The following is a 22,514-nucleotide window of genomic DNA, read 5'->3' on the forward strand; positions in this document are numbered from 1 at the left end:
AACAACAACCACACAAAGACTATACATGGTGTTTGCCTTAAAAAAATAGAGTCTTGTTTTGAAAAGTAATAGTAGGTTATAGAAATAAAAATTAGAGGAGAAATAGAAGACTTAACAATTTAAAAAAAAAGTTAGAAAAAAAAGAAAAAAAAAACGAATGGTTGTGAAAACAGTAAAGATATTTCTGGCCCTTCTCTGATGTTGTGGGCAGTGTGGGGTCACTTCCAAGGTGGTTCCCTCTGTTTAACTTCTTCTGTTTGCTGGTTTTTTAGGCTTGCTAGTTCAGTCACGCTGTGGGGAGGGGGGGATGCTGCAAACAAATAGCACTGTGGTGTGCACACAGTGTCTCAGCCCTGCTTGGCCTTTCCCTGCTCGCGGCACGCAAACCACTCTGGCTCTATGATGCTCAGCCGGGAACCGTCTGAGGCCAGCCCTTGGCTGCGTGCCCCTCCCCGGTCTAAGCCGCTCAGGTTCTGCGCTCAGGTAGCCCTCAGAGGCTCAGATTCAGTTGGGACTGCGTTTTGTGCCCTTCCCAGGTCCGAATAGCTCAGGGGTTTGGTGAGCACAGTTGCTGTGACTTGTCGCCTTTCCTGTCTCTGCTGCTCAGTTTTCTGAGTGTACTGCTGGCACCCCTTGTGAGGCAGATGGTGACTGTCCAGCACCCCCAGACGTCTTAGCAAAGAAGCCTGCTTGCAAGTTTGTAGGTAAAGTCTCTCTGGGGCTGCGATTGCCCCTTTCCAGACCTTATGGCTCTGGCTACCTGTCCCCGGCGGGGGATGGTCTGCAGCCAGCTATTTCCATTCCATCCTTTGTTCTGTGTGTGGTCCTGGCGGTGTCTTATGTTCGAGCTTTTCGCGTGGTAGCTATCCCACAGTCTGGTTTGCTAGCCCAAATTAGTTCATTCTGGTTACACGTGGGGCGTTCCTGTCCGATTCTTACAAAGCATTGCAGCCCATGCCTCCCGTGCCTCCCTGCCCTGCCCCCACTTGTTAGTGGTAGATGCGGGCATCTGTGCTGCTTTTCTGCTGGGGGAGTTACTGTTGGGCTTGTAATCTGTTGGTTTAATTATTTATTTATTTTTCCTTCCTGTTATGTTGCCCTCTGTGCTTCCAAGGCTCACCACAGACTCGGCAGGGAGAGTGTTTCCTGGTGTTTGGAAACCTCTCTTCTTAAAATTTCCTTCCCGGGATGGGCTTCCCTTCCAGGGATGGAGCTCCTCCCCACCTCCTTTGTCTCTTTTTTTGTCTTTTATATTTTTTCCTACCTGTTTTTGAAGACAATGATCTGCTTTTCTGGGTGCCTGATGTCCTCTGCCAGCACTCAGAAGTTGTTTTGTGGAGTTTGCTCAGCGTTGAAATGTTCTTTTGAGGAATTTGTGAGGGAGAAAATGGTCTCCCCATCCTATTCCTCTGCCATATTAGGACCGCCCTCTCATTGTGGTTTTGATTTGCATTTCTCTAATAATGAGTGATGTTGAGCATCTTTTCATGTATTTGTTAGCCATCCATATGTCTTCTTTGGAGAAATGTCTATTTAGTTCTTTGGCTCATTGTTTGATTGGGTCATTTATTTTTCTGGAGTTGAGCTGCAGGAGTTGCTTGTATATTTTGGAGATTAGTTGTTTGTCAGTTGCTTCATTTGCTATTATTTTCTCCCATTCAGAAGGCTGTCTTTTCACCTTGCTTATAGTTTCCTTTGTTGTGCAGAAGCTTTTAATTTTAATTAGATCCCATTTGTTTATTTTTGCTTTTATTTCCAGAATTCTGGGAGGTGGATCATAGAGGATCCTGCTGTGATTTATATCAGAGAGTGTTTTGCTTATAAAACTCTAGGAGTTTTATAGTCTCTGGTCTTACGTTTAGATCTTTAATTCATTTTGAGTTTATTTTTGTGTGTGGTGTTAGAAAGTGATCTAGTTTCATTCTTTTACAAGTGGTTGACCAGTTTTCCCAGCACCACTTGTTAAAGAGGCTGTCTTTACTCCATTGTATATTCTTGCCTCCTTTGTCAAAGATAAGGTGTCCATATGTGTGTGGATTTATCTCTGGGCTTTCTATTTTGTTCCAGTGATCTATATTTCTGTCTTTGTGCCAGTACCATACTGTCTTGATGACTGTGGCTTTGTAGTAGAGCCTGATGTCAGGCCAGTTGATTCCTCCAGTTCCATTCTTCTTTCTCAAGATTGCTTTGGCTATTCGAGGTTTTTTTGTATTTCCATACAAATGTTGAAATTATTTGTTCTAGTTCTGTGAAAAATGTGGCTGGTAGCTTGATAGGGATTGCATTGAACCTGTAGATTGCTTTGTGTAGTATACTAATTTTCACTATGTTGATTCTTCCGATCCATGAACATGGTATATTTCTCCATCTATTAGTGTCCTCTTTGATTTCTTTCATCAGTGTTTTATAGTTTTCAATATATGGGTCTTTAGTTTCTTTAGGTAGATATATTCCTAAGTATTTTATTCTTTTCATTGCAATGGAGAATGGAATTGTTTCCTTAAAAAATATGGAATGCTTCACAAATTTGCATGTCATCCTTGCGCAGGGGCCATGCTAATCTTCTCTGTATCGTTCCAATTTTAGCATATGTGCGGCCGAAGTGAGCACCTATTTCCAGTTTTTAAAGGAATCTCCACACTGTTCTCCATAGTGGCTGTACTAATTTGCATTCCCACCAACAGGGTAAGAGGGTTCTTTTTTCTCCACACCCTCTCCAGCATTTATTGTTTGTAGACATTTTGATAGCAGCCATTCTGATTGGCGTGAGATGGTACCACATTGTGATTTTGATTTGCATTTAATGAGTGATGTTGAGCATTTTTTCATGTGTTTGTTAGCCATCTGTATGTCTTCTTTGGAGAAATGGCTGTTTAGTTCTTTGGCCCATTTTTTGATTGGGTCAGTTATTTTTCTGGAATTGAGCTTCAGGAGTTTGCATATTTTTGAGATTAATTCTCTGTCAGTTGCTTCATTTGCTACTATTTTCTCCCATTTTGAAGGCTGTCTTTTCACCTTGCTTATAGTTTCCTTTGTTGTGCAGAAGCTTTTAAGTTTAATTAGGTCCCATTTGTTTATTTTTGCTTTTATTTCCATTACTTTGGGAGATGAGCCATAGAGGATCCTGCTATGATTTACATTAGAGAGTGTTTTGCCTATGTTTTCCTCTAGGATTTTTATAGTTTCTGGTCTTACATTTTAATCTTTAATCCATTTTGGGTTTATTTTTGTGTATGGTGTTAGAAAGTGTTCTAGTTTCATTCTTTTATAGGTAGTTGACCAATTTTTCCAGCACCACTTGCTAAAGAGATTGTCTTTTCTCCATTGTATATTTTTGCCTCCTTTGGCACAGATAAGTTGTCCATAGGTGTGTGGATTTATGTCTGAGCTTTCTATTTTGTTCTATTGATCTATATTTCTGTCCTTGTGCCTGTACCATACCGCCTTGACTGTAGCTTCATAGTGAAGCCTGAAGTCAGGCTGGTTGATTCCTCCAGTTCCATTCTTCTTTCTCAAGATTGCTTTGGTTATTCGATTTTTTTTTTTGTATTTCCATAGAAATTGTGAAATTATTTGTTCTAGTTCTGTGAAAAATAGCGTTGGTAGCTTGATAGAGATTGTGTTGAATCTGTAGATTGCTTTGGGTAGTATACTCATTTTCACTATATTGATTCTTCTGATCCATGAACATGGTGTATTTCTCCATCTATTTGTGTCCTCTTTGATTTCTTTCATCAGTGTTTATAGTTTTCTATATAAAGTTTTTTTGTTTCTTTTGGTAGATTTATTCTTAAGTATTTTATTATTTTCATTGCAATTATGAATGGGATTGTTTCCTTAATTTCTCTTTTTGTTTTCTCACTGTTAGTGTATAGGAATGCAAGGGATTTCTGTGTGTTAATTTTATATCCTGCAACTTTACTATATTCATTGATTAGCTCTAGTAATTTTCTAGTGGTGTCTTTAGGGTTTCCTATGTAGAGGATCATGTCATATGCAAACAGTGAAAGCTTTACTTCTTTTCCCATCTGGATTCCTGTTATTCCTTTTTCTTCTATAATTGCTGTGGCTAAAACTTCCAAACTATATTGAATAGTAGTAGTGAAGGTGGGCATCTTTGTCTTAATCCTGACTTTAGGGCAAATGCTTACAGTTTCTCACCATTGAGGATGTTTGCTGCAGGTTTATCATATATGGTTTTTATTATATTGAGATATTTTCCTTCCATGCCTGCTTTCTGGAGAATTTTTATCATAAATGGGTGTGGAATTTTGTCAAAGGCTTTCTCTGCATCTATTGAGATAATCATATATATTTTTTTAACTTTCAATTTGTTAATGTGGTGTATCACACTGATTGATTTCTGAATATTGAAGAATCCTTGTATCCCTGGGATAAAGCCCACTTGGTCATGATGTATAATTTTTTTTAATATGTTGTTGGATTCTGTTTGCTAGAATTTTGTTGAGGATTTTTGAATCTATCTTCATCAGAGATAGCGGCCTGCGGTTTTCTTGTTTTTGTTTTATCTTTGCCTGGTTTTGGTATTACGGTGATGGTGGCCTCATAGCATTCTAGTTTGGCAGTTTATCTTCCTCTGCAATTTTCTGGAAGAGTTTGAGTAGGATAGGTATTAGCTCCTCTCTAAATTTTTGGTAGAATTCAACTTTGAAGCCATCTGGTTCTGGGTTTTTGTTTGTTAGAAGATTTTTTTTATTACAGTTTTGATTTCCATACTTGTGATGGGTCTATTAAGATTCTCTATTTCTTCCCGGTTCAGTTTTGGAAAGTTATACTTTTCTAAGAAATTGTCCATTTCTTCTAAGTTGTCCATATTGGCATATAGTTGCTGATAATAGTCTCTTATGATCCTTTGTATTTCTCTGTTGTCTGTTGTGACTTCTCCATTTTCATTTCTAATTTTGTTGATTTGATTCTTCTCCCTCCTATTCTTAATGAGTCTGGCTAATGGTTTGTCTATTTTATCTTCTCAAGGAACCGGCATTTAGTTTTGTTCATTTTTGCTATAGTCTCCTTTGTTTCCTTTTCATTTATTTCTGCCTTAATTTTTATGATTTATTTCCTTCTACTAACCCTGGGGTTCCTCATTTCTTCTTTTTATAGTTGCTTTAGGTATAAAGTTAGATTGCTTATTTGATTTTTCTTTTTTTTTCTTGAAGTAAGCTTGTATTGCTATGAAACTTCACCTTAGTACTGCTTTTACTGAATCCCTTAAGTTTTAGGTCATTGTGGTTTTATTTTCATTTGTTTCTATGCATATTTTGATTCCTTTTTTGATTCTTCCATGATTTGTTGGTTATTCAGAAGTGTGTTGTTTAACCTCCATATGTTTGCATTTTTAACAGTTTTTTCCCCTGTAGTTGACATCTAATATTACCACATTGTGATCAGAAAAGATGCTTGAAATGATTTCAATTTTTTTTTTTCTGAATTTACTAAGGCTAGATTTATGGCCCAGGATGTGATCTATTCTGGAAAATGTTCCGTGTGCACTTGAGGAAAAGGGAAAATTCATTGTTTTGGGGTGAAATGTCCTATAGATATCAATTAGGTCTAACTGGTTCATTGTATCCTTTGAAGTTTGTGTTTCCTTGTTAATTTTCTTTTTGGTTTATCTATCCGTAAGTGTGAGTAGGGTATTAAAGTCTGCCACTGTTATTGTGCTACTGTTAATTTCCCCTTTCATACTTGTTAGCATTTGCCTTATGTGTTGAGGTGCTCCTAGGTTGGGTACATATATATTTATAATTGTTATATCTTCTTCTTGGATTGATCCTTTGATCATTACGTAGTGTCCTTCTTTGTCTCTTTTCACAGGCTTTATTTCAAAGTCTATTTTATCTGATATGAGTATTGCTACTCCTGCTTTCTTTTGGTCTCCATTTGTATGAAATATCTTTTTCCAGCTCTTCACTTTCAGTCTCTATGCATCCTTTGTTTTGAGGTGGGTCTCTTGTAGACAGCATATATAGGGGTCTTGTTTTTGTATCCATTCAGCCAGTCTTTGTCTTTTGTTTGGGGTGTTCAACCCATATACATTTAAGGTATTTATTGATAAGTATGATCCTGTTGCCATTTACTTTGTTGTTTTGGGATTGAGTTTATAAACTTTTTCTGTGTTTCCTGTCTAGAGAAGATCCTTTAGCATTTGTTGAAGAGCTGGTTTGGAGGTGCTAAATTCTCTCAGCTTTTGCTTATCTGCAAAGCTTCTGATTTCTCCTTCATATTTGAATGAGATCCTTGCTGAGTACAGTAATCAGGGTTGTAGGTTTTTCTCTTTCATCACTTTAATTATGTCCTTCTGGCCTGAAGAACTTCTATTGAAAGATAAGCTGTTATGCTTATGGAGATCCCCTTGTGAGTTATTTGTTGTTCTTCCCTTGCTGCTTTTCATATTTCTTCTTTGTGTTTGATCTTTGTTAATTTGATTAATATGCATCTTGGGGTGTTTCAGCTTGAGTTTATCCTCTTTGGGACTCTCTGGATTTCTTGGACTTGGATAGTTAATTCCTTCCTCGCTTTAGGAAAGCTTTCAACTATTATCTCCTCAAGTGTTTTCTCATGCCCCTTATTTTTGTCTTCTTCTTCTGAGACTCTTATGATTCTAATGTTGGGGCACTTAACATTGTCCCAAAGGTCTCTGAGGTTGTCCTCATTTCTTTCTTTTTTTTTTTTTAAATTTTTATTTTTACTTTATTTTACTTTACAATACTGTATTGGTTTTGCCATACATTGACATGAATCCACCATGGGTGTACATGCGTTCCCAAACATGATACCCCCTCCCACCTCCCTCCCCATAACATCTCTCTGGGTCATCACCGTTCACCAGCCCCAAGCACGCTGTATCCTGCATCAGACATAGACTGGCGATTTGATTCTTACATGATAGTATATATGTTACAATGCCATTCTCCCAAATCATCCCACCCTCTCCCTCTCCCTCTGAGTCCAAAATTCCATTATACACATCTGTGTCTTTTTTGCTGTCTTGCATACAGGGTCGTCATTGCCATCTTTCTAAATTCCATATATATGTGTTAGTATTTCTTTTAATTCTTTTTTTTTCTTTTTTCCTCTCTGCTTCATTTATTTCTATCATTCTATCTTCCACCTCACTTAACCTATCTTCTGCCTCAATTATTCTACTGTTGATTCCCTCCAGAGTGCTTTCAATCTGAGATATTGCATATTCATTATTGATTGACTCTTCTTTATTTCTGTTAGATCCTTGTTAAACATTTCTTGCATCTTTTCAATCCTTGTCTCTAGTCTATCTGTAACTCCATTTTGTTGTCAAGATTTTGGATCATCTTTACTATCATTATTCTGAATTCTTTTTCAGGTTGATTCCCTATCTACTCCTCTTTTGTTTTGTTTGGTGGGTATTTATCATTTTCCTTTACCTGCTGAGTATTTCTCTGCCTTTTCATTTTGTTTAGATTGCAGTGTTTGGGGTGGCCTTTCTGTAGGCTGGAAGTTTGTGGTTCCTCTTTATTGTGGAGCCTGTTCCCTGTGGGTGAGGTTGGGCTAGAGGCTTGTGAAAGTTTCCTGGCTGGGGAAACTTGTGTCTGTGTTCTGGTGGGTTGAGCTGGATCTCTTCTCTCTGAAGTGCAATGAAGTGTCCAGTAGTGAGTTTTGGAGTGTCTATGGGCTTGGCATGGCTTCCCCAACCAGGAAAACTTCACAGGCCTCTAGCCCAACCTCACCCACAGGGAGCAGGAACTTGTTGGCTCTTGGGTGAAGTTTGGTTTCAGTGTAGGTATGGAGGCTTTTGCATTAGCTCTTGTCTATTGGTGTTCCCTGGAATCAGGACTTCTCTGATGGTCTCAAATTTTCAAGTTAAGCCTCCTGCCTCTGGCTTTCAGTTTTATTCTTACAGTAGCCTCAAGACTTCTCCATCCATACAGCACAGTTGATAAAATATCTAGGTTAATGGTGAAACAATTCTCCACAGTGAGGGACACCCAGAGAGGTTCACAGAGTTACATGGAGAAGAGAAGGGGGAAGAGGGAGATAGAAGTGACCAGGAGGAGAAGAGGGGGAGTCAAAAAGGGAGAGAGAAAGCTAGCCAGTAATCAATTCCCTATGTGCTCTCCACAGTTTGGAATACCCAAAGAGGTTCACAGAGTTACATAGAGAAGAGAAGAGGGAGGAAGTAGATAGAGGTAACCAGGAGGAAAGAGAGGGAGTCAAAAGGGGAGAGAGCAATCAAGCCAGTAATCACACCCCTACGTGAAAATGGATACTCAAGATTAGATCTTTAAAGGTACACAACTGCTAACAAATACCAAAAAACAAAGATTAAAAATCTAGAGTAGTGGTTATACTCTCAAAAATGCAATATGAAAAATACAAAACAAAGTCAATCACAAAAATTATAATATATATTTGTATATATATATGTGTGTGTGTGTGCGTATATATATATATATATATATATATATATATATATATATATAATGCTGGGAGGGATTGGGAGCAGGAGGAGAAGGGGACGACAGAGGATGAGAAGGCTGGATGGCATCACTGACTCGATGGACATGAGTTTGAGTAAACTCCAGGAGCTGGTGATGGACAGGGAGGCCTGGCGTGCTGTGATTCATGGAGTCGCAAAGAGTTGGACATGACTGAGTGACTGAACTGGAACTGGAACTGGATATATATATATATATATATATATACACACACACACACACACATATATATATATATATATATATATATATATATGAAATTTGCTTTAAAAATAGGGTCTTTTTTCAAGGTAATAGTAGGTTATAAAAATGAAAATTAAAGGAGTCACAAAGAACTTTATTTTAAAACAATTACAAAGTGATAATACCAAAAATATATCTAGGGATTTCTCTTACACTATTGTGGGCAGTGTGGGGTCCGTTCAGTTTCAGATAGTTCCTTGTACCAGCTTGTACTTCTTCTCAAGGTCTATAGGCCCCTCCAATGCTTAGTCAATGTAAACTACAGGGTTTTAATCTGTTGCACCTGTCACTTCTAGAGTGGTTTCCTCTTCTTTATTTTGGCCTTCTCTGTTCTCAAGTCTCTTCAGTGTCTAAGTTCTGCCCTGACACAAGGGGGTGAATGTGTTCACTTATTAAGCTCACTTTTTTAGTTGTGTTGTGGGGAGGGAGGGACACTGCAAACAAATATCACTGGCATGTGTGCAGAGTGCTCACAGTGTATGGACCACTCTGGGTTTGCCCAAGCTCATGGCAGTGTGTACTTTCCATGTCTACACTGCTCAGGCTCCAGGCACTGCAAGGGCACTGTCCAAAGTGGACCCTGCATTTCATGCACTTCCCAGGTCTAATCCACTCAGGTTCTGGTTCTCGGGTAATCCACAAGGGCACAGACTCTGTTGGGCATGCATTTTGTGCACTTTCCCGGTTGGATCAGTTCAGGTGACAGATGCTTGGTGAGTGCATGTCCTAGGTGGCCATGCATCTTAATCACCTCTCTGATTCCAGCCACTCAGTTTCCTGGGTGCGCCATGAGAGCGCTGACTCAGGTATGCTTTATCTCTCCTCTGAGGAGTTGATCTCAGGCTGTGCCCCTCCTGGCAGATGTCAACCGTCCAGGATCCCAGGAAGATATAGTTAGCAAGTGGGAGCATGCTCATAGTCTGGTGGAGCTTGCCAGTCTCTGGGGCTGAGATTGCCCCTTGCCTTCTGGCTCTGGCTGTTGTACACCATCCTCTCTGCCTCTGGTGGGGGTAAGCACCTGTACACAGCTGTGTAGCTCCCTTTGGTGTTCATTCAACCCTTTGACTGTGAGCGGGCCAGGCGCTGTGGGAACTTTCACGGGGAAGTTCTCTTTCCCTCTCTCTCTCTCTTTCTCTCTCTCTTTTTTCCTCTCTCTGGCAATCCCACAGTTTGTGTTCCTACCTCACTTTAGCTCCCTCAGATTGTCCTCAGGGCATTCAGGCCTAGTCCTTACCCTAAGCACCAATGTCCAGCCCATGCCTCCCTGTCCAGACCCCTCTCACTGGTAACAGATGCCAGTGTCTGGGCCACTTCTCTGCTGGCAGTTGCAGTTAGGCTCATATTCTGTGGGGTGTTTTTTTTTTTTTTTTTTGGTTTTTGTTTTCCCTCCTGGCTCTGTTGTCCTCTGAGATTCCAAAACTCCCCACAGACCCACCTGTTAGAGGGTTTCCTACTGTGTTGAAAGTTCTTCACGACATCCTCCCCATGATAGATCTCTCTCCCTAACTCTTTTGTCCCTCTTTTTGTCTTTTATATTTTGTCCTACCTCCTTTTGAAGAGAATAGGCTGTCTTTCTTGGTGCCTGGTGTCCTCCACCAGTGTCCAGAAGTTGTTTTGTGGAAGTTGCTCAGCATTCAAATGATCTTTAGATGAATTTGTGGGGGAGAAGGAGGTCTCCCCGTTCTATTCCTCTGCCATATTAGGACTGCCTCCCAAACTCAATTCTCTTATTTACCACTAGCACCACTTGTGAAGCCTATCTATCTTTCTATGTGTGTGTGTGTGTGTGTGTGTGTGTCTGTGTCTGTGTGTGTATGTGTGTGTATTCTTCCCAAGTGGTGCTAGTGGTAAAGAACCCACCTGCCAAGCAGAAGACATAAGAGACAAGGGTCTGAACCCTGGGTTGGGAAGATCCCCTGGAGAAGGAAATAATATTCTTTTCAATATACATTTCTATTGTAAGTTATCACAAGATATTGACTATAGTTCCCTGTACTATATCAGTTCAGTTCAGTCTCTCAGTCATGTCCGAATTTCTGTGACCCCATGAATCACAGCATGCCAGGCCTCCCTGTCCATCACCAACTCCAGGAGTTCACTCAGACTGACGTCCATCGAGTCAGTGATGCCATCCAGCCATCTCATCTATCGTCCCCTTCTCCTTCTGCCCTCAATCCCTCCCAGCATCAGAGTCTTTTCCAATGAGTCAACTCTTCACATGAGGTGGCCAAAGTACTGGAGTTTCAGCTTTTAGCATCATTCTATCCAAAGAAATCCCTGGGCTGATCTCCTTCAGAATGGACTGGTTGGATCTCCTTGCAGTCCAAGGGACCCTCAAGAGTCTTCTCCAACACCACAGTTCAAAAGCATCAATTCTTCAGTGCTCAACCTTCTTCACAGTCCAACTCTCACATCCATACATGACCACAGGAAAAACCATAGCCTTGAAAAGATGGACCTTAGTCAGCAAAGTAATGTCTCTGCTCTTGAATACGCTATCTAGGTTGGCCATAACTTTTCTTCGAAGGAGTAAGTGTCTTTTAATTTCATGGCTGCAGTCACCATCTGCAGTGATGTTGGAGCCCCCCAAAATAAAGGCTGACACTGTTTCCACCGTTTCCCATCTATTTCCCATGAAGTGATGGGACCGGGTGCCATGATCTTCGTTTTCTGTATGTTGAGCTTTCAGCCAACTTTTTCACTCTCCACTTTCCCTTTCATCAAGAGGCTTTTTAGTTCTTCTTTGCTTTCTGCCATAAGGGTGGTGTCATCTGGATATCTGAGGTTATTGATATTTCTCCCGGCAATCTTGATTCCAGATTGATTCTAGAACATCGACACTCTAGGAATCAGTGAACTAAAATGGACTGCAATGGGTGAATTTAACTCAGATGACTATTATATCTACTACTGCTGGCAGGAATCCCTCAGAAGAAATGGAGTAGCCATCATGGTCAGCAAAAAGAGTCTGAAATGCAGTACTTGGATGCAATCTCAAAAATGACAGAATGATCTCTGTTTGTTTCCAGGGCAAACCATTCAATATCACAGTAATCCAAGTCTATACTCCAACCAGTAACACTGAAGAAGCTGAAGTTGAACGGTTTTATGAAGACCTACAAGACCTTTTAGAACTAACACCCAAAAAAGATGTCCTTTTCATTATAGGGGACTGGAATGCAAAAGTAGGAAGTCAAGAAACACCTGGAGTAACAGCCAAATTTGGCCTTGGAATGCAGAATGAAGCAGGGCAAAGACTAATAGAGTTTTTCCAAGAAAATGCACTGGTCATAGCAAACACCCTCTTCCAACAACACAAGAGAAGACTCTACACATGGACATCTCCAGATGGTCAACACCAAAATCAGATTGATTATATTCTTTGCAGCCAAAGATGGAGAAGCTCTATACAGTCAACAAAAACAAGACCAGGAGCTGACTGTGGCTCAGATCATGAACTCCTTATTACCAAATTTAGACTTAAATTGAAGAAAGTAGGAAAAACCTGTACTATATGGGAGGTCCTTATTTTTTAATCTATTCTACATAGAGTACTGCATACATGTATATGGGGTTTCCATGGATCAGGAAGATCCCTTGACGAAGGAAATGGTAAGCCATCCCAGTATTCTAGCCTGGGAAATCCCAGGAACAAAGGAGCTGGAAGGCTTCAGTTCATGGGGTTGCAAAGAGTCAGATAAGACTTAGCTCCCTGCCAGAGGTGCATATGTTAGTTCCAAACACCTAATTTATCTCTCCTCCATCCTCTTCCTTGCCCTTTGGAAACTATAATTTTGTTTTCTATGTGTGAGCCGATTTCTGTTTTTTGTAAGTAAGTTCATATTTATTTTTTAAAAACTGTCTTATACTGTTGGTGGGAATGCAAACTAGTACAGCCACTAAGGAGAACAGTGTGGAGATTCCTTAAAAAAACTGGAAATAGAACTGCCTTATGACCCAGCAATCCTACTGCTGGGCATACACACCTAGAAAACCAGAATTGAAAGAGACACGTGTATCCCAATGTTCATTGCAGCACTGTTTAGAATAGCCAGGACATGGAAGCAACCTAGATGTCCATCAGCAGATGAATGGATAAGAAAGCTGTGGTACATATACACAATGGAGTATTACTCAGCCATTAAAAAGAATACATTTGAATCAATTCTAATGAAGTGGATGAAACTGGAGCCGATTATACAGAGTGAAGTAAGCCAGAAAGAAAAACACCAATACAGTATACTAACACATATATATGGAATTTAGAAAGATGGTAACAATAACCCTGTATGTGAGACAGCAAAAGAGACACAGATGTATAGAACAGTCTTTTGGACTCTGTGGGAGAGGGAGAGAGTGGGATGATTTGGGAGAATGGCATTGAAACATGTATAATATCATATATGAAACGAATTACCAGTCCAGGTCACCAGGTACAGGATGCTTGGGGCTGGTGCACTGGGATGACCCAGAGGGATGATACGGAGAGGGAGGAGGGAGGGGGGTTCAGAAAGGGGAACACATGTATACCTGTGGTGGATTCATGTTGATGTATGGAAAAACCAATACAATATTGTAAAGTAGTTAACCTCCAATTAAAATAAATACATTTATATTAAATATATTTCATATACAAGTGATATCATATATTTGTCTTTCTCTGATCTCATTTAATATGATAATCCATTCATGTTGCTGCAAATGACATTAGCTCATTCTTTCCAATGAATAACACTCCATTGTATATTTTATATGTAATACATATCATCCCTTTTATCCATTCCTCTGTTGATGGACATTAAGGTTACTTCCATGTCTTGGCTGTGTAAATAGTGCTGCAATGAACATTGGTGTGCATACATCTTTTCAAATTAATGTTTTCTCTAGATATATGCCCTGGAGTGTGGCTGCAGGGTCTTACGGTAACTCTCTTTTTAGTTTTTTAAAGGACTTCCATACTGTTCCCCATTTTGGCTGTATCAACTTAGAAGGGTTCTTTTTTCTCCACATCCTCTCCAGCTCTCATTATTTGTAGATGTTTTAATGATGGCCATTCTGATTGGTGTAAGGTAATAATACATCATTACAGTTTTGATTTGCATTTTTCTAATAATTGGCAATATTGAGCATATTTTCATGTACCTGTTGCTCACCTGTATATCTTCTCTAGATCAATGTCTATTTGGATCTGCCCATTTTTTGATTGTGTTGTTTCTTTTATTTTAATATTAAGCTATATGTCCTATTTGTATATTTTGGAAATTAATCCCTTGTTGGTAGCGTCATTTGCAAATATGTTCTCCCAGACCACAGGTTATCTTTTCATTTTGCTTATGGTTTCCTTTACTGTGTAAAAACTTTTAAGATTAAATAGGTTCGATTTGTTTATTTTTGCTTTTGTTTCTGTTACTGTTAAGAAATGCATCCAAAAAAAAATTTGCTGCATTTATGTCAAAGAGTGTTCTGCCCATGTTTTTCTATAGGAGTTTTATAGTATCTGGTCTTACATGTAGGTAGTTAATCAATTTTGAGTTTATTTTTGTTTGTGGTGTTAGAGGATATTCTCACTTCATTCTGTTACATAGGTTTAGTTTTTATTCTCCTCTCTTTCTAGCTTTCTCAGCATATTTGTTGAAGAGACTGTCTTTTCTCCACTGTATATAGTCTTACCTTCTTGGTCACAGATTGATTGAACATAAGTTGGTGGGTTATTTCTGGGCCTTCTATCTAGTTCCATTGATTTACATGTCTATTTCTGTACCAGTATGATACTGTTTTAATCACTGTAACTTCATAATACAGTCTGAAATGAGGAAGCATGATTCCTTCAGCTCTGTTTTGCTTTATCAAGATTGTTTTGACTATTTGGGGATATTTTTGTTTCCACGAAATTATTAAAATTATTTGCTTCAGTTCTGTGAAAAGTCCCAGTGATGTTTTCATAGAGATTACATTGAATCTATAGATTTCCTTGGGTAGTACGGTCATTTTAATAATATTTATCCTTCCAATTCAAGAACAGGGTATATCTTTCCATTTGTTTGTATCATGTTTGATTTCTTGTCAGCATTTAAAAGTTTTCAGATTACAGGTCTTTGGCCTCCTTAGGTTTATCCCTAGGTGTTTTATTCCTTTTGATGCATTGGTAAATGGGATTGTTTCATTAATTTCTATTTCTAATATTCTGTTAGTGTATAGAAATGCAACTGATTTCTATATGTTAATTTTTTATCCAGAAAATTTACTGAATTCATTGATGAGATCCAGTAATTATCTGGTAGCATCTTTAGGGTTTTCTATATATAACAGCATGTCATATACAAACAGTGGCGGTTTTACTTCTTTTTCAATTTGGATTATTTGTATTTCTTTTACTTCTTTATGTACTATGACTAAGATTTCAAAAACTATGCTGAATGAAGGTGGCAACAATGAGCATCCTTGTCTTGCTCCTCATCTTAAAGTAAATGCTTTCAGAATTTTTCCATCTAAAGTGTTGTTGGAGTTGGTTTGATAGTATTTTGTTAAGGGTTTTTGTGTCTGTGTTCAACAGTGATATCTGTCTGTAATTTCCTTTTTCTGCATGGTATTTTTGTCTGGGCTTGGTATCAAGGTGATGGTGGCCTCAGAATGAGTTTGAAAGTATTCCTTTCTCTGCAAATTTTTGAAATATTTTGAGAGAGATAGTGTTCTCTTTAAATGTTTTATAGAATTCACCTGTGAAGTCATCTGGTCCTTGATTTTTGTTTGTTAGGAGTTCTAAAGTTACTGATTCAATTTTAGTACCAGTAACTGATCCGTTTATATTTTATATTTCTGCCTGGTTCAGTCTTGGTACCTTTCTAAAAATTTGTCTATTTCTTATAGGTTGTCAATTTTATTGGTATATAGTTACTGTAGTAGTATGTTATGGTTTTTTGTATTTCTGTAGTGTCTGTTGTAACTTCTTTTTCACTTCTGGTTTCATTGATTTGGCCTCTCCCTTTTTTCTTGATGAGTCTGGTTAAAGGTTTAATATTTATTTACCTTTTCAAAGAGTTTTAGTTTTACTGGTGTTTTCTTTTCTTCTTCTTTATTTTTTTCTGAAATATTGTGCATTAAATCAGTAACTATATAGGGCTTCCTCCCTCAAGTTGATATATGTCTTCAAAATTTGTATAAAAAAGACTTTAAACATTTATTTATGTAATAAATAAGTACACAATATTGTACTCTCCCTATTTATAAATGACCTGATTGTCTAAATTTATACAATCAAATGAATCTCTATAAAAGGTCTTAAGAATAATAAGTGAGTTGAGCAATATTTCAGGATTCAGGATATATGTAGTACAGAAATCAATTGTATTTTTAGATACTGCAGTAGAATATGTGGACACTGAACTTAAAAATGCACTACCACTCAAATAAATGAAAACTTACATGTTAACCCAACATGTATGTGACTTGTATACTATAAACTACAAAAGACTGATTAAATAAATCAAAGAGGAACCAAAGAAATAAAGAGACATTTGTGTTCATGGAATGGGATACTGAACATTATACCTATTTGCATTATCATTAAAAGTATATATAGGGAAACCCACAGCTCAATCCCTAGATCAAAGTTGTATCAATCCCAGTCATTTATTTTGAAGATGTAGACCAGATTATTTTAAAATTTACCTGGAAATATTTAGGCAATATAATACTTAAAATAATTTTGAAAAGAAGACTAAAATGGGAAGAATTAATCTGATCATAGAGCTACAACAATCAAGAGTATGGTGTTGACATAGGGATAGACACATATACCAACAGAAGAGTGATAATTCCCAAAATAGATTTGTATAGATATGCCCTACTGAAATTCGACTCCAGTGCAAAATAATTGAATGGAAGGGTAGCATCTCAGAGGTAAAGCATCCACCTGCAATGCAGGAAACACAGGTGATGAGGGTTTGATCCCTGGGTCTGGAAGACCTCCTGGAGAAGGAAATGGCAATCCTCTCTAGTATTCTTGCTGGGAAAATCCCATGGACAGAGGAGCTGAAGGGCCACAGTCCATGAGATAGCAAAAGAGTTGGACATGAATGAACATGCATGCATATAGTAGGTCAGAAAATAAACATCAGTTAAACTCATAACTTATAAAAAAATTAACTTAGTATAACTCAGTGCTTAAGTTTTTAATACCTGGAAATGGAATATCAAGCTTTTCACCACTTTACCTAATCACCCATCCTTAATATTTTGTTTCCCCTTTACAGCCCTTGGGATCTACATAAGTGATCCTTTCTTCCAAGTCTTATTTGCTATTTCCTCCTTATCTTCTTTTGTTGCTGTTCAGTCACTAAGTCAAGTCCAGCTCTTTGCAACTCCATGGGCTGCAGCACGCCAGACTTCCATGTCCTTCACTAGCTCCCAGAGTTTGCTCTAACTCATGTCCTTTGACTTGGTAATACCACCCAATAATCTCATCCTCTGTCACCCCCTTCTCCTCCTGCCTTCAATCTTTCACAGCATCCTGGTCTTTTCCAGCGAGTCAGTTATTTGCATCAGGTGGCCAAAGTATTGGAGTTTCAGCTTCAGCATCAGTCCTTCCAATGAATATTCAGGACTGGTTTCCTTTATTATGGACTAGTTGGATCTCCTTGCAGTCCAAGGGACTCTCAAGAGTCTTCTCCAACACCATAGTTCAAAAGAATCAATTCTTTGGTGCTCAGCCTTCTTTATGGTCCAACTCTAACATCCATACATGACCTCGGAAAAAACATAGCTTTAATTATATGGACCCAAGAATTGACTCTCTCAGTATGTTGAGGTAATTTTCCTCTTTGCCCTGTTTTTGGAGAGTTTTTGTCATAAATGGGTGTTGAATTTTGTCAGAAACTTTTTCTGCATCTATTGAGATAATAATATTTTTTTCTCAATTCGTTAATATGATGTACCACATTGATTTGCATATAGTGAAGAATCATTTCATCTTAGGGATGAATCCCACTTGATCATGGTGTATAATCCTTTTAATGTGTTATTGGATTTTCTTTGTTAGCATTTTGTTGAGAATTTTTGGATCTATATTCATGAGTGGTATTAGTCTCTAACTTTGATAGGTTTTTTGTATTGTGGTGATTGTGGCCTTATAGAATGAGCTTGGGAGTGTTCTTTCCTTTGCAATTCTTGGACGAATTTAAGAAGGATTTGTATTAGCTCTTCTCTAAATGTTTCAAAGAATTCACCTGTGAATCCATCTGGTCCTGGACTTTTGCTTATTGGAAGGTTTTAAATCACAGTTTCAATTCCAGTAATCTTGATTTATCTGTTCATATTTTCTACTTCTTCCTGGTTTATTGTTGGAAAGGTGTAACTTTCTAAGAATTTGTACATTTCTTCCACATTGTCCATTGTTTTGACATATGATTGTTTATAGTAATCTCTTATGATCCTTTGTATTTCTGCAGTGTCAATTGTAACTTCTCCTTCTTCATTTCCAATTTTATTGATTTTAGTCATCTCCATTTTTTGATGAGTCTGACAAAGGTTTATGAATTTTCTTTATCTTCTTGAAGAACCAGCTTTTAGTTTCACTGATATTTGCTATTGTTTTCCTTCATTTCTATTTCATTTATTTTTGCTCTAATCTTTGTGGTTTATTTCCATTAACTTCAGTTTTTGCTGCTGTTGTTGTTCTTCTTTCTCTAGTTGCTTTAGATGTAAGGTTTGGTTTTTATTTGAGATTTTTCTTGTTTCTTGAGGTAGGATTGTTTTGCTGTAAAATTCCTTGTTCGAATTGCTTTTGCTGCATCTGATTGGTTTTGGGTCATTATGTTTTTGTTGTCATTTGTTTCTAAATATTTTCTCTTTGATTTCTTCAGTTATTCTCTTTTTATTTAGTAGCATACTGTTTAGCTTCCCTGTGTTTGTGTTTTTTAGTTTTTTCCACCTATAATGGATTTCTAATCTCATAGCACTTTGGCAGTAGATATACTTGATATTATTGCAATTTTCTCAAATTTACTGAGGCTTGAATTGTGGCCAGAAAATGTGATCTATCCTGGAGAATGCTTCATTTGAGAGGAAGCATATTCTGCTGCTTTCAAACGGAGTGACCTATGTTCATGTGTGTGTGTGCTCCGTTGCTCACTCATGTCTGATTCGTTATGACCCCATGGTTTATATCACACCAGGATCCTTGGTCCGTGGAATTTTTAAGTCAAGAAAACTGGAGTGAGTTTCCATTTCCACCTCCAGAGGATCTTCCTTATGCAGGGATGAAACCCACATTTTCAGCCTCTCCTGCATTGGAAAGTGGATTACTTACCTTTGAGACACCTTGGAAGCCAGAATGTCCTGTAAATATGAAGGAAGTCTATCTGGTTTAATGTGTCATTAAAGGTTTATGTCTCCTTATTAATTTTCTGTCTGGATAAGCTGTCCATTGGTATAGTGGGATGTTCAAGTTCTCCACTATTATTGTGTGATTGTCAGTTTCCCTTTTTTGTCTGTTATGATTTGCCCTTATATTGAGGTTCTGCTATATTGGGTGCATAAATGTTTATAATTATTGTATTTAAAATTGATATCTTGATCATTATGTATTTTCCCTTCTTGTGTCTTGTAATTGTCTTTATTTTAAAGTCTATTTTGCTTTTTATGAGTATTGCTACTCCAGCTTTCTTTTGATTTCCATTTGCATGCTATATCGTTTTCTACTTCCTTACTTTCAGTTTATATATGTGTCCCTAGATTTGAAATGGGTCTCCTATAGATAGCATATATACAGGTCTTGTTTCTGTGTCCATTCAGCCAGTCTCTGTCTTTGGTTGGAACATTTAATACGTTTATATTTAAGATAATTAACAGTATGTGTGTTTGTAACACCATTTCCTTAATTGTTTGGGGTTTGTTTTTGTGGGTCTTTTTCTTCTGTGGTGTTTCCTATCTAGAGAAGTTCCCTTAGTATTTGTTGTAAAACTTGTTTGGTGGTGTTGAATTCTCTTTGGTTTGCTTGTCTGTAAATCTTTCAATTTATCCATTGAATCTGAATGAGATCCTTTCTGGGTAGAGTAATCTTGACTGTAAGCTTTCCTCTTTCATCACTAAATATATCCCACCACTCCCTTCTGACCTGCGAAGTTTCTGCTGAAAAGTTAGATGATAACCTTATAAATATTTATTTGTATATTATTTGTTGATTTTCCCCTGCTGCTTTTTAATATTTTTTCTTCGTATTTAATTTTTGTTAGTTTGATTAATATGTACATTGGCCTATTCCTCCTTGGGTTTATCCTGTATGGGACTATCTACACTTCCTGGACTTGGGCAGCCATTTCCTGTCACATGTTAGGGAAGTTTTCAATGGTATAATCTTCAAATATTTTCTCATATCCTTTCTATTTCTCTTCTTTTTCTGGGATACCTATAATTCAAATGTTGTTGTGTTTAACATTTTCTCTGAGGTCTCTGAGACTGTCCTCATTTCTTTTCATCTTTTTTGTGTTTATTCTTCTCCTTGGCATTTATTTCCACTGTTCTATCTTTCAGCTCACTTATTGATTTTTCTCTCTTAGTTATCCTGCTATTGATTCCTTTTACTATATTTGTCATTTTAGTTATTGTGTTGTTCATTACTGTTTGTTCTTTAGTTCTTCTAGATCCTTGTTAAACATTTTTTGTATTCTCCTGATCTGTACCTCCATTCTATTTCCAAGATTTTGGATCATCTTTACTATTACTATTCTGAATTCTTTTTCATGTAGGTTGCCTCTTTCCTCGTCATTTATTTGGTCTTTTAGGTTTTTACTTTGCTCATTCCTCTGGAACATATTTCTGTCATCTCACTGTTGTTGATGGGTGAGGCTATGTTTCTCTTCTGCTGGTTGTTTGGTCTGAGGTGTCTAGAACCAGGCCTTGCAGGCAATTGGGTGGAGTCGAGTCTTGGTGCTGAGATGAGGACCTCTGGGAGAGCTCACACTGATTAATTTTCCCTGGGGCCTGAAATTCTCTGATAGTCTAGTGACTTGTACTCAGCACATCCACCACAGGTGCTTAGGCCTGACCCCCTGCCTGGGAAGCATGACATGGCAAGTCATACAGCAGAGCAAATAAACCAAAACAAACAAACAAAACTGACACAAACACCACAAAGCTCAAGGCAAATAATAAAAATAAGAATAAAGAAAAATAAAAAGAAACACACACACACAAAAACCCCAATAAAACAGACAAATAACACCCAAGACTAATAAAACAAACCCAAGCAAAGGAAAAAAAAAATCAGGAGGCTAACAACAATAACAACAAAGAAAGCAAAAAATAAGACACCCAAACAAACAAGTAAGCCCAAAGTAAAAATCAATAATTAAAACATAACTAACCCAAGCAGAAGACAAAACATAAAAGAGAAATAAAAGAAACTAAAAGAAAAAAACAACAAAAGTGACAATAACAATGAGAAAAACAAAAATTAAAAAGAAGAAAAAAGCACAGAAAAATAAAAACAAAATGAAAACAAACAACACAACAAAATCAAAAGAACAAATGACAGCAACAAAAATAAAAAACCAAAAAGAAAAAAAAATTAGATGGCAAAATATAGAATAATAGCTAAAAAATGAAATTAGAAGACAAAATATATTAGAAAAAAATGAAAAAAAAAACAACAACAAAAAATACCATACCCCAAAAATAAAATAAATTGAAAATTAAAAAATAAAAAAATTTTCCTGATACCTCTGTTATTAGTGTCCTTGCCTTCGTGGTGGCCTACTTCCAATCTTGGCCTCCCCAGGAAGACCTCCAAGACTTCCAGATAGGTCTGTGTATCTGCTGTGTCAGCCCTATCTCTGTATGTGTTCCTTTCACCAAGATTTCCCTAGTGATTCAGGCACTAAAGAATGTGTACTTCTGAAGCTGGTCCAGAGCATTTCTGCCCATGCAGGCCAGCTCAGGTGCAGGCTTTGGAGAGGGTGTGTCAGCAGGGGACAGCTTAGCCAGAGGAGGCTTTTTTGGGGGGGGGTAATGTTTTCATGGCCTGGACCCATGTGGCCAGAATAGGTTTTGTCAGGGGCAACACATGAACCATTTGTACCCACTGGTCTGTGGAGAATTGGGGGTGGGGTAGTGTTCAGGTCCACCTGGACTGAATGGGCAGAAGAGGCTTTGGCAGAAGCAGGGCTCAAGCCTGGGACCTGTATGGCCTTAGGTGGTTTTCAAGGTGGAAGGGCTCGCTGGAAGCTCACTGGAGTCTGAATGGATAGGAGATACCCTAACTTGAGGGGCATGATACCCTGCTCATGTATGCACACTTACTATTGCCCAAGGTGGCTAGGCCAGTGGGTGGAGAGGGGCCTTGCAATGGGACCTTGCTCTTTGCACACCAGTCAACAATGACTCCTTGCTTCCATGTTGGCCCTGGCTTCCTCTGTTAACCTCACTGGCTATGGAACACTTCTCTTCTGCTGCTTCTCCTCACCACCAACAGTTGACCCCTGCCTTGGTTCACTACCCAGCTCTCTTCCTCACTAGCAGACACGCAATTCAAGCTGGGCCACAGACTCTGTGCATAGGTCATACTCTGTCCTGCCTTTAACAGTCTGGTTGCTGCATTTCACTCTGACCAGGAACCCCAAAGACTCCTCACTGTCCCCACTGACCCCCTTGCCATGAGTGGGATTTTCTGAGTATGTAACCTCTCCTTTCCTTTAGAACCCCCTCAGGGGCACTGATCTGTCCATTTTCCAGTTTTCTTTCCCTTTTCCTTCTTTCTTACATGCTACCCAGTTGTAC

The 22,514-nt window shown here is 38.2% G+C and overlaps 1 non-coding gene across 1 annotated transcript; it reads right to left on the reverse strand.

Moving 5' to 3' along the window:
- Nucleotides 1-2,503: 2,503 nt before the first annotated feature.
- LOC114118601 (U6 spliceosomal RNA) lies at nucleotides 2,504-2,610 on the reverse strand. The gene has a single exon (XR_003591840.1). It is a non-coding gene; the product is annotated as a U6 spliceosomal RNA (small nuclear RNA).
- Between the last annotated feature and the right edge of the window lie 19,904 nt (nucleotides 2,611-22,514).

The sequence above is a fragment of the Ovis aries genome, chromosome 15, assembly GCF_016772045.2.
Source record: "Ovis aries strain OAR_USU_Benz2616 breed Rambouillet chromosome 15, ARS-UI_Ramb_v3.0, whole genome shotgun sequence".
In the NCBI taxonomy this organism is placed as follows: domain Eukaryota; kingdom Metazoa; phylum Chordata; class Mammalia; order Artiodactyla; family Bovidae; genus Ovis; species Ovis aries.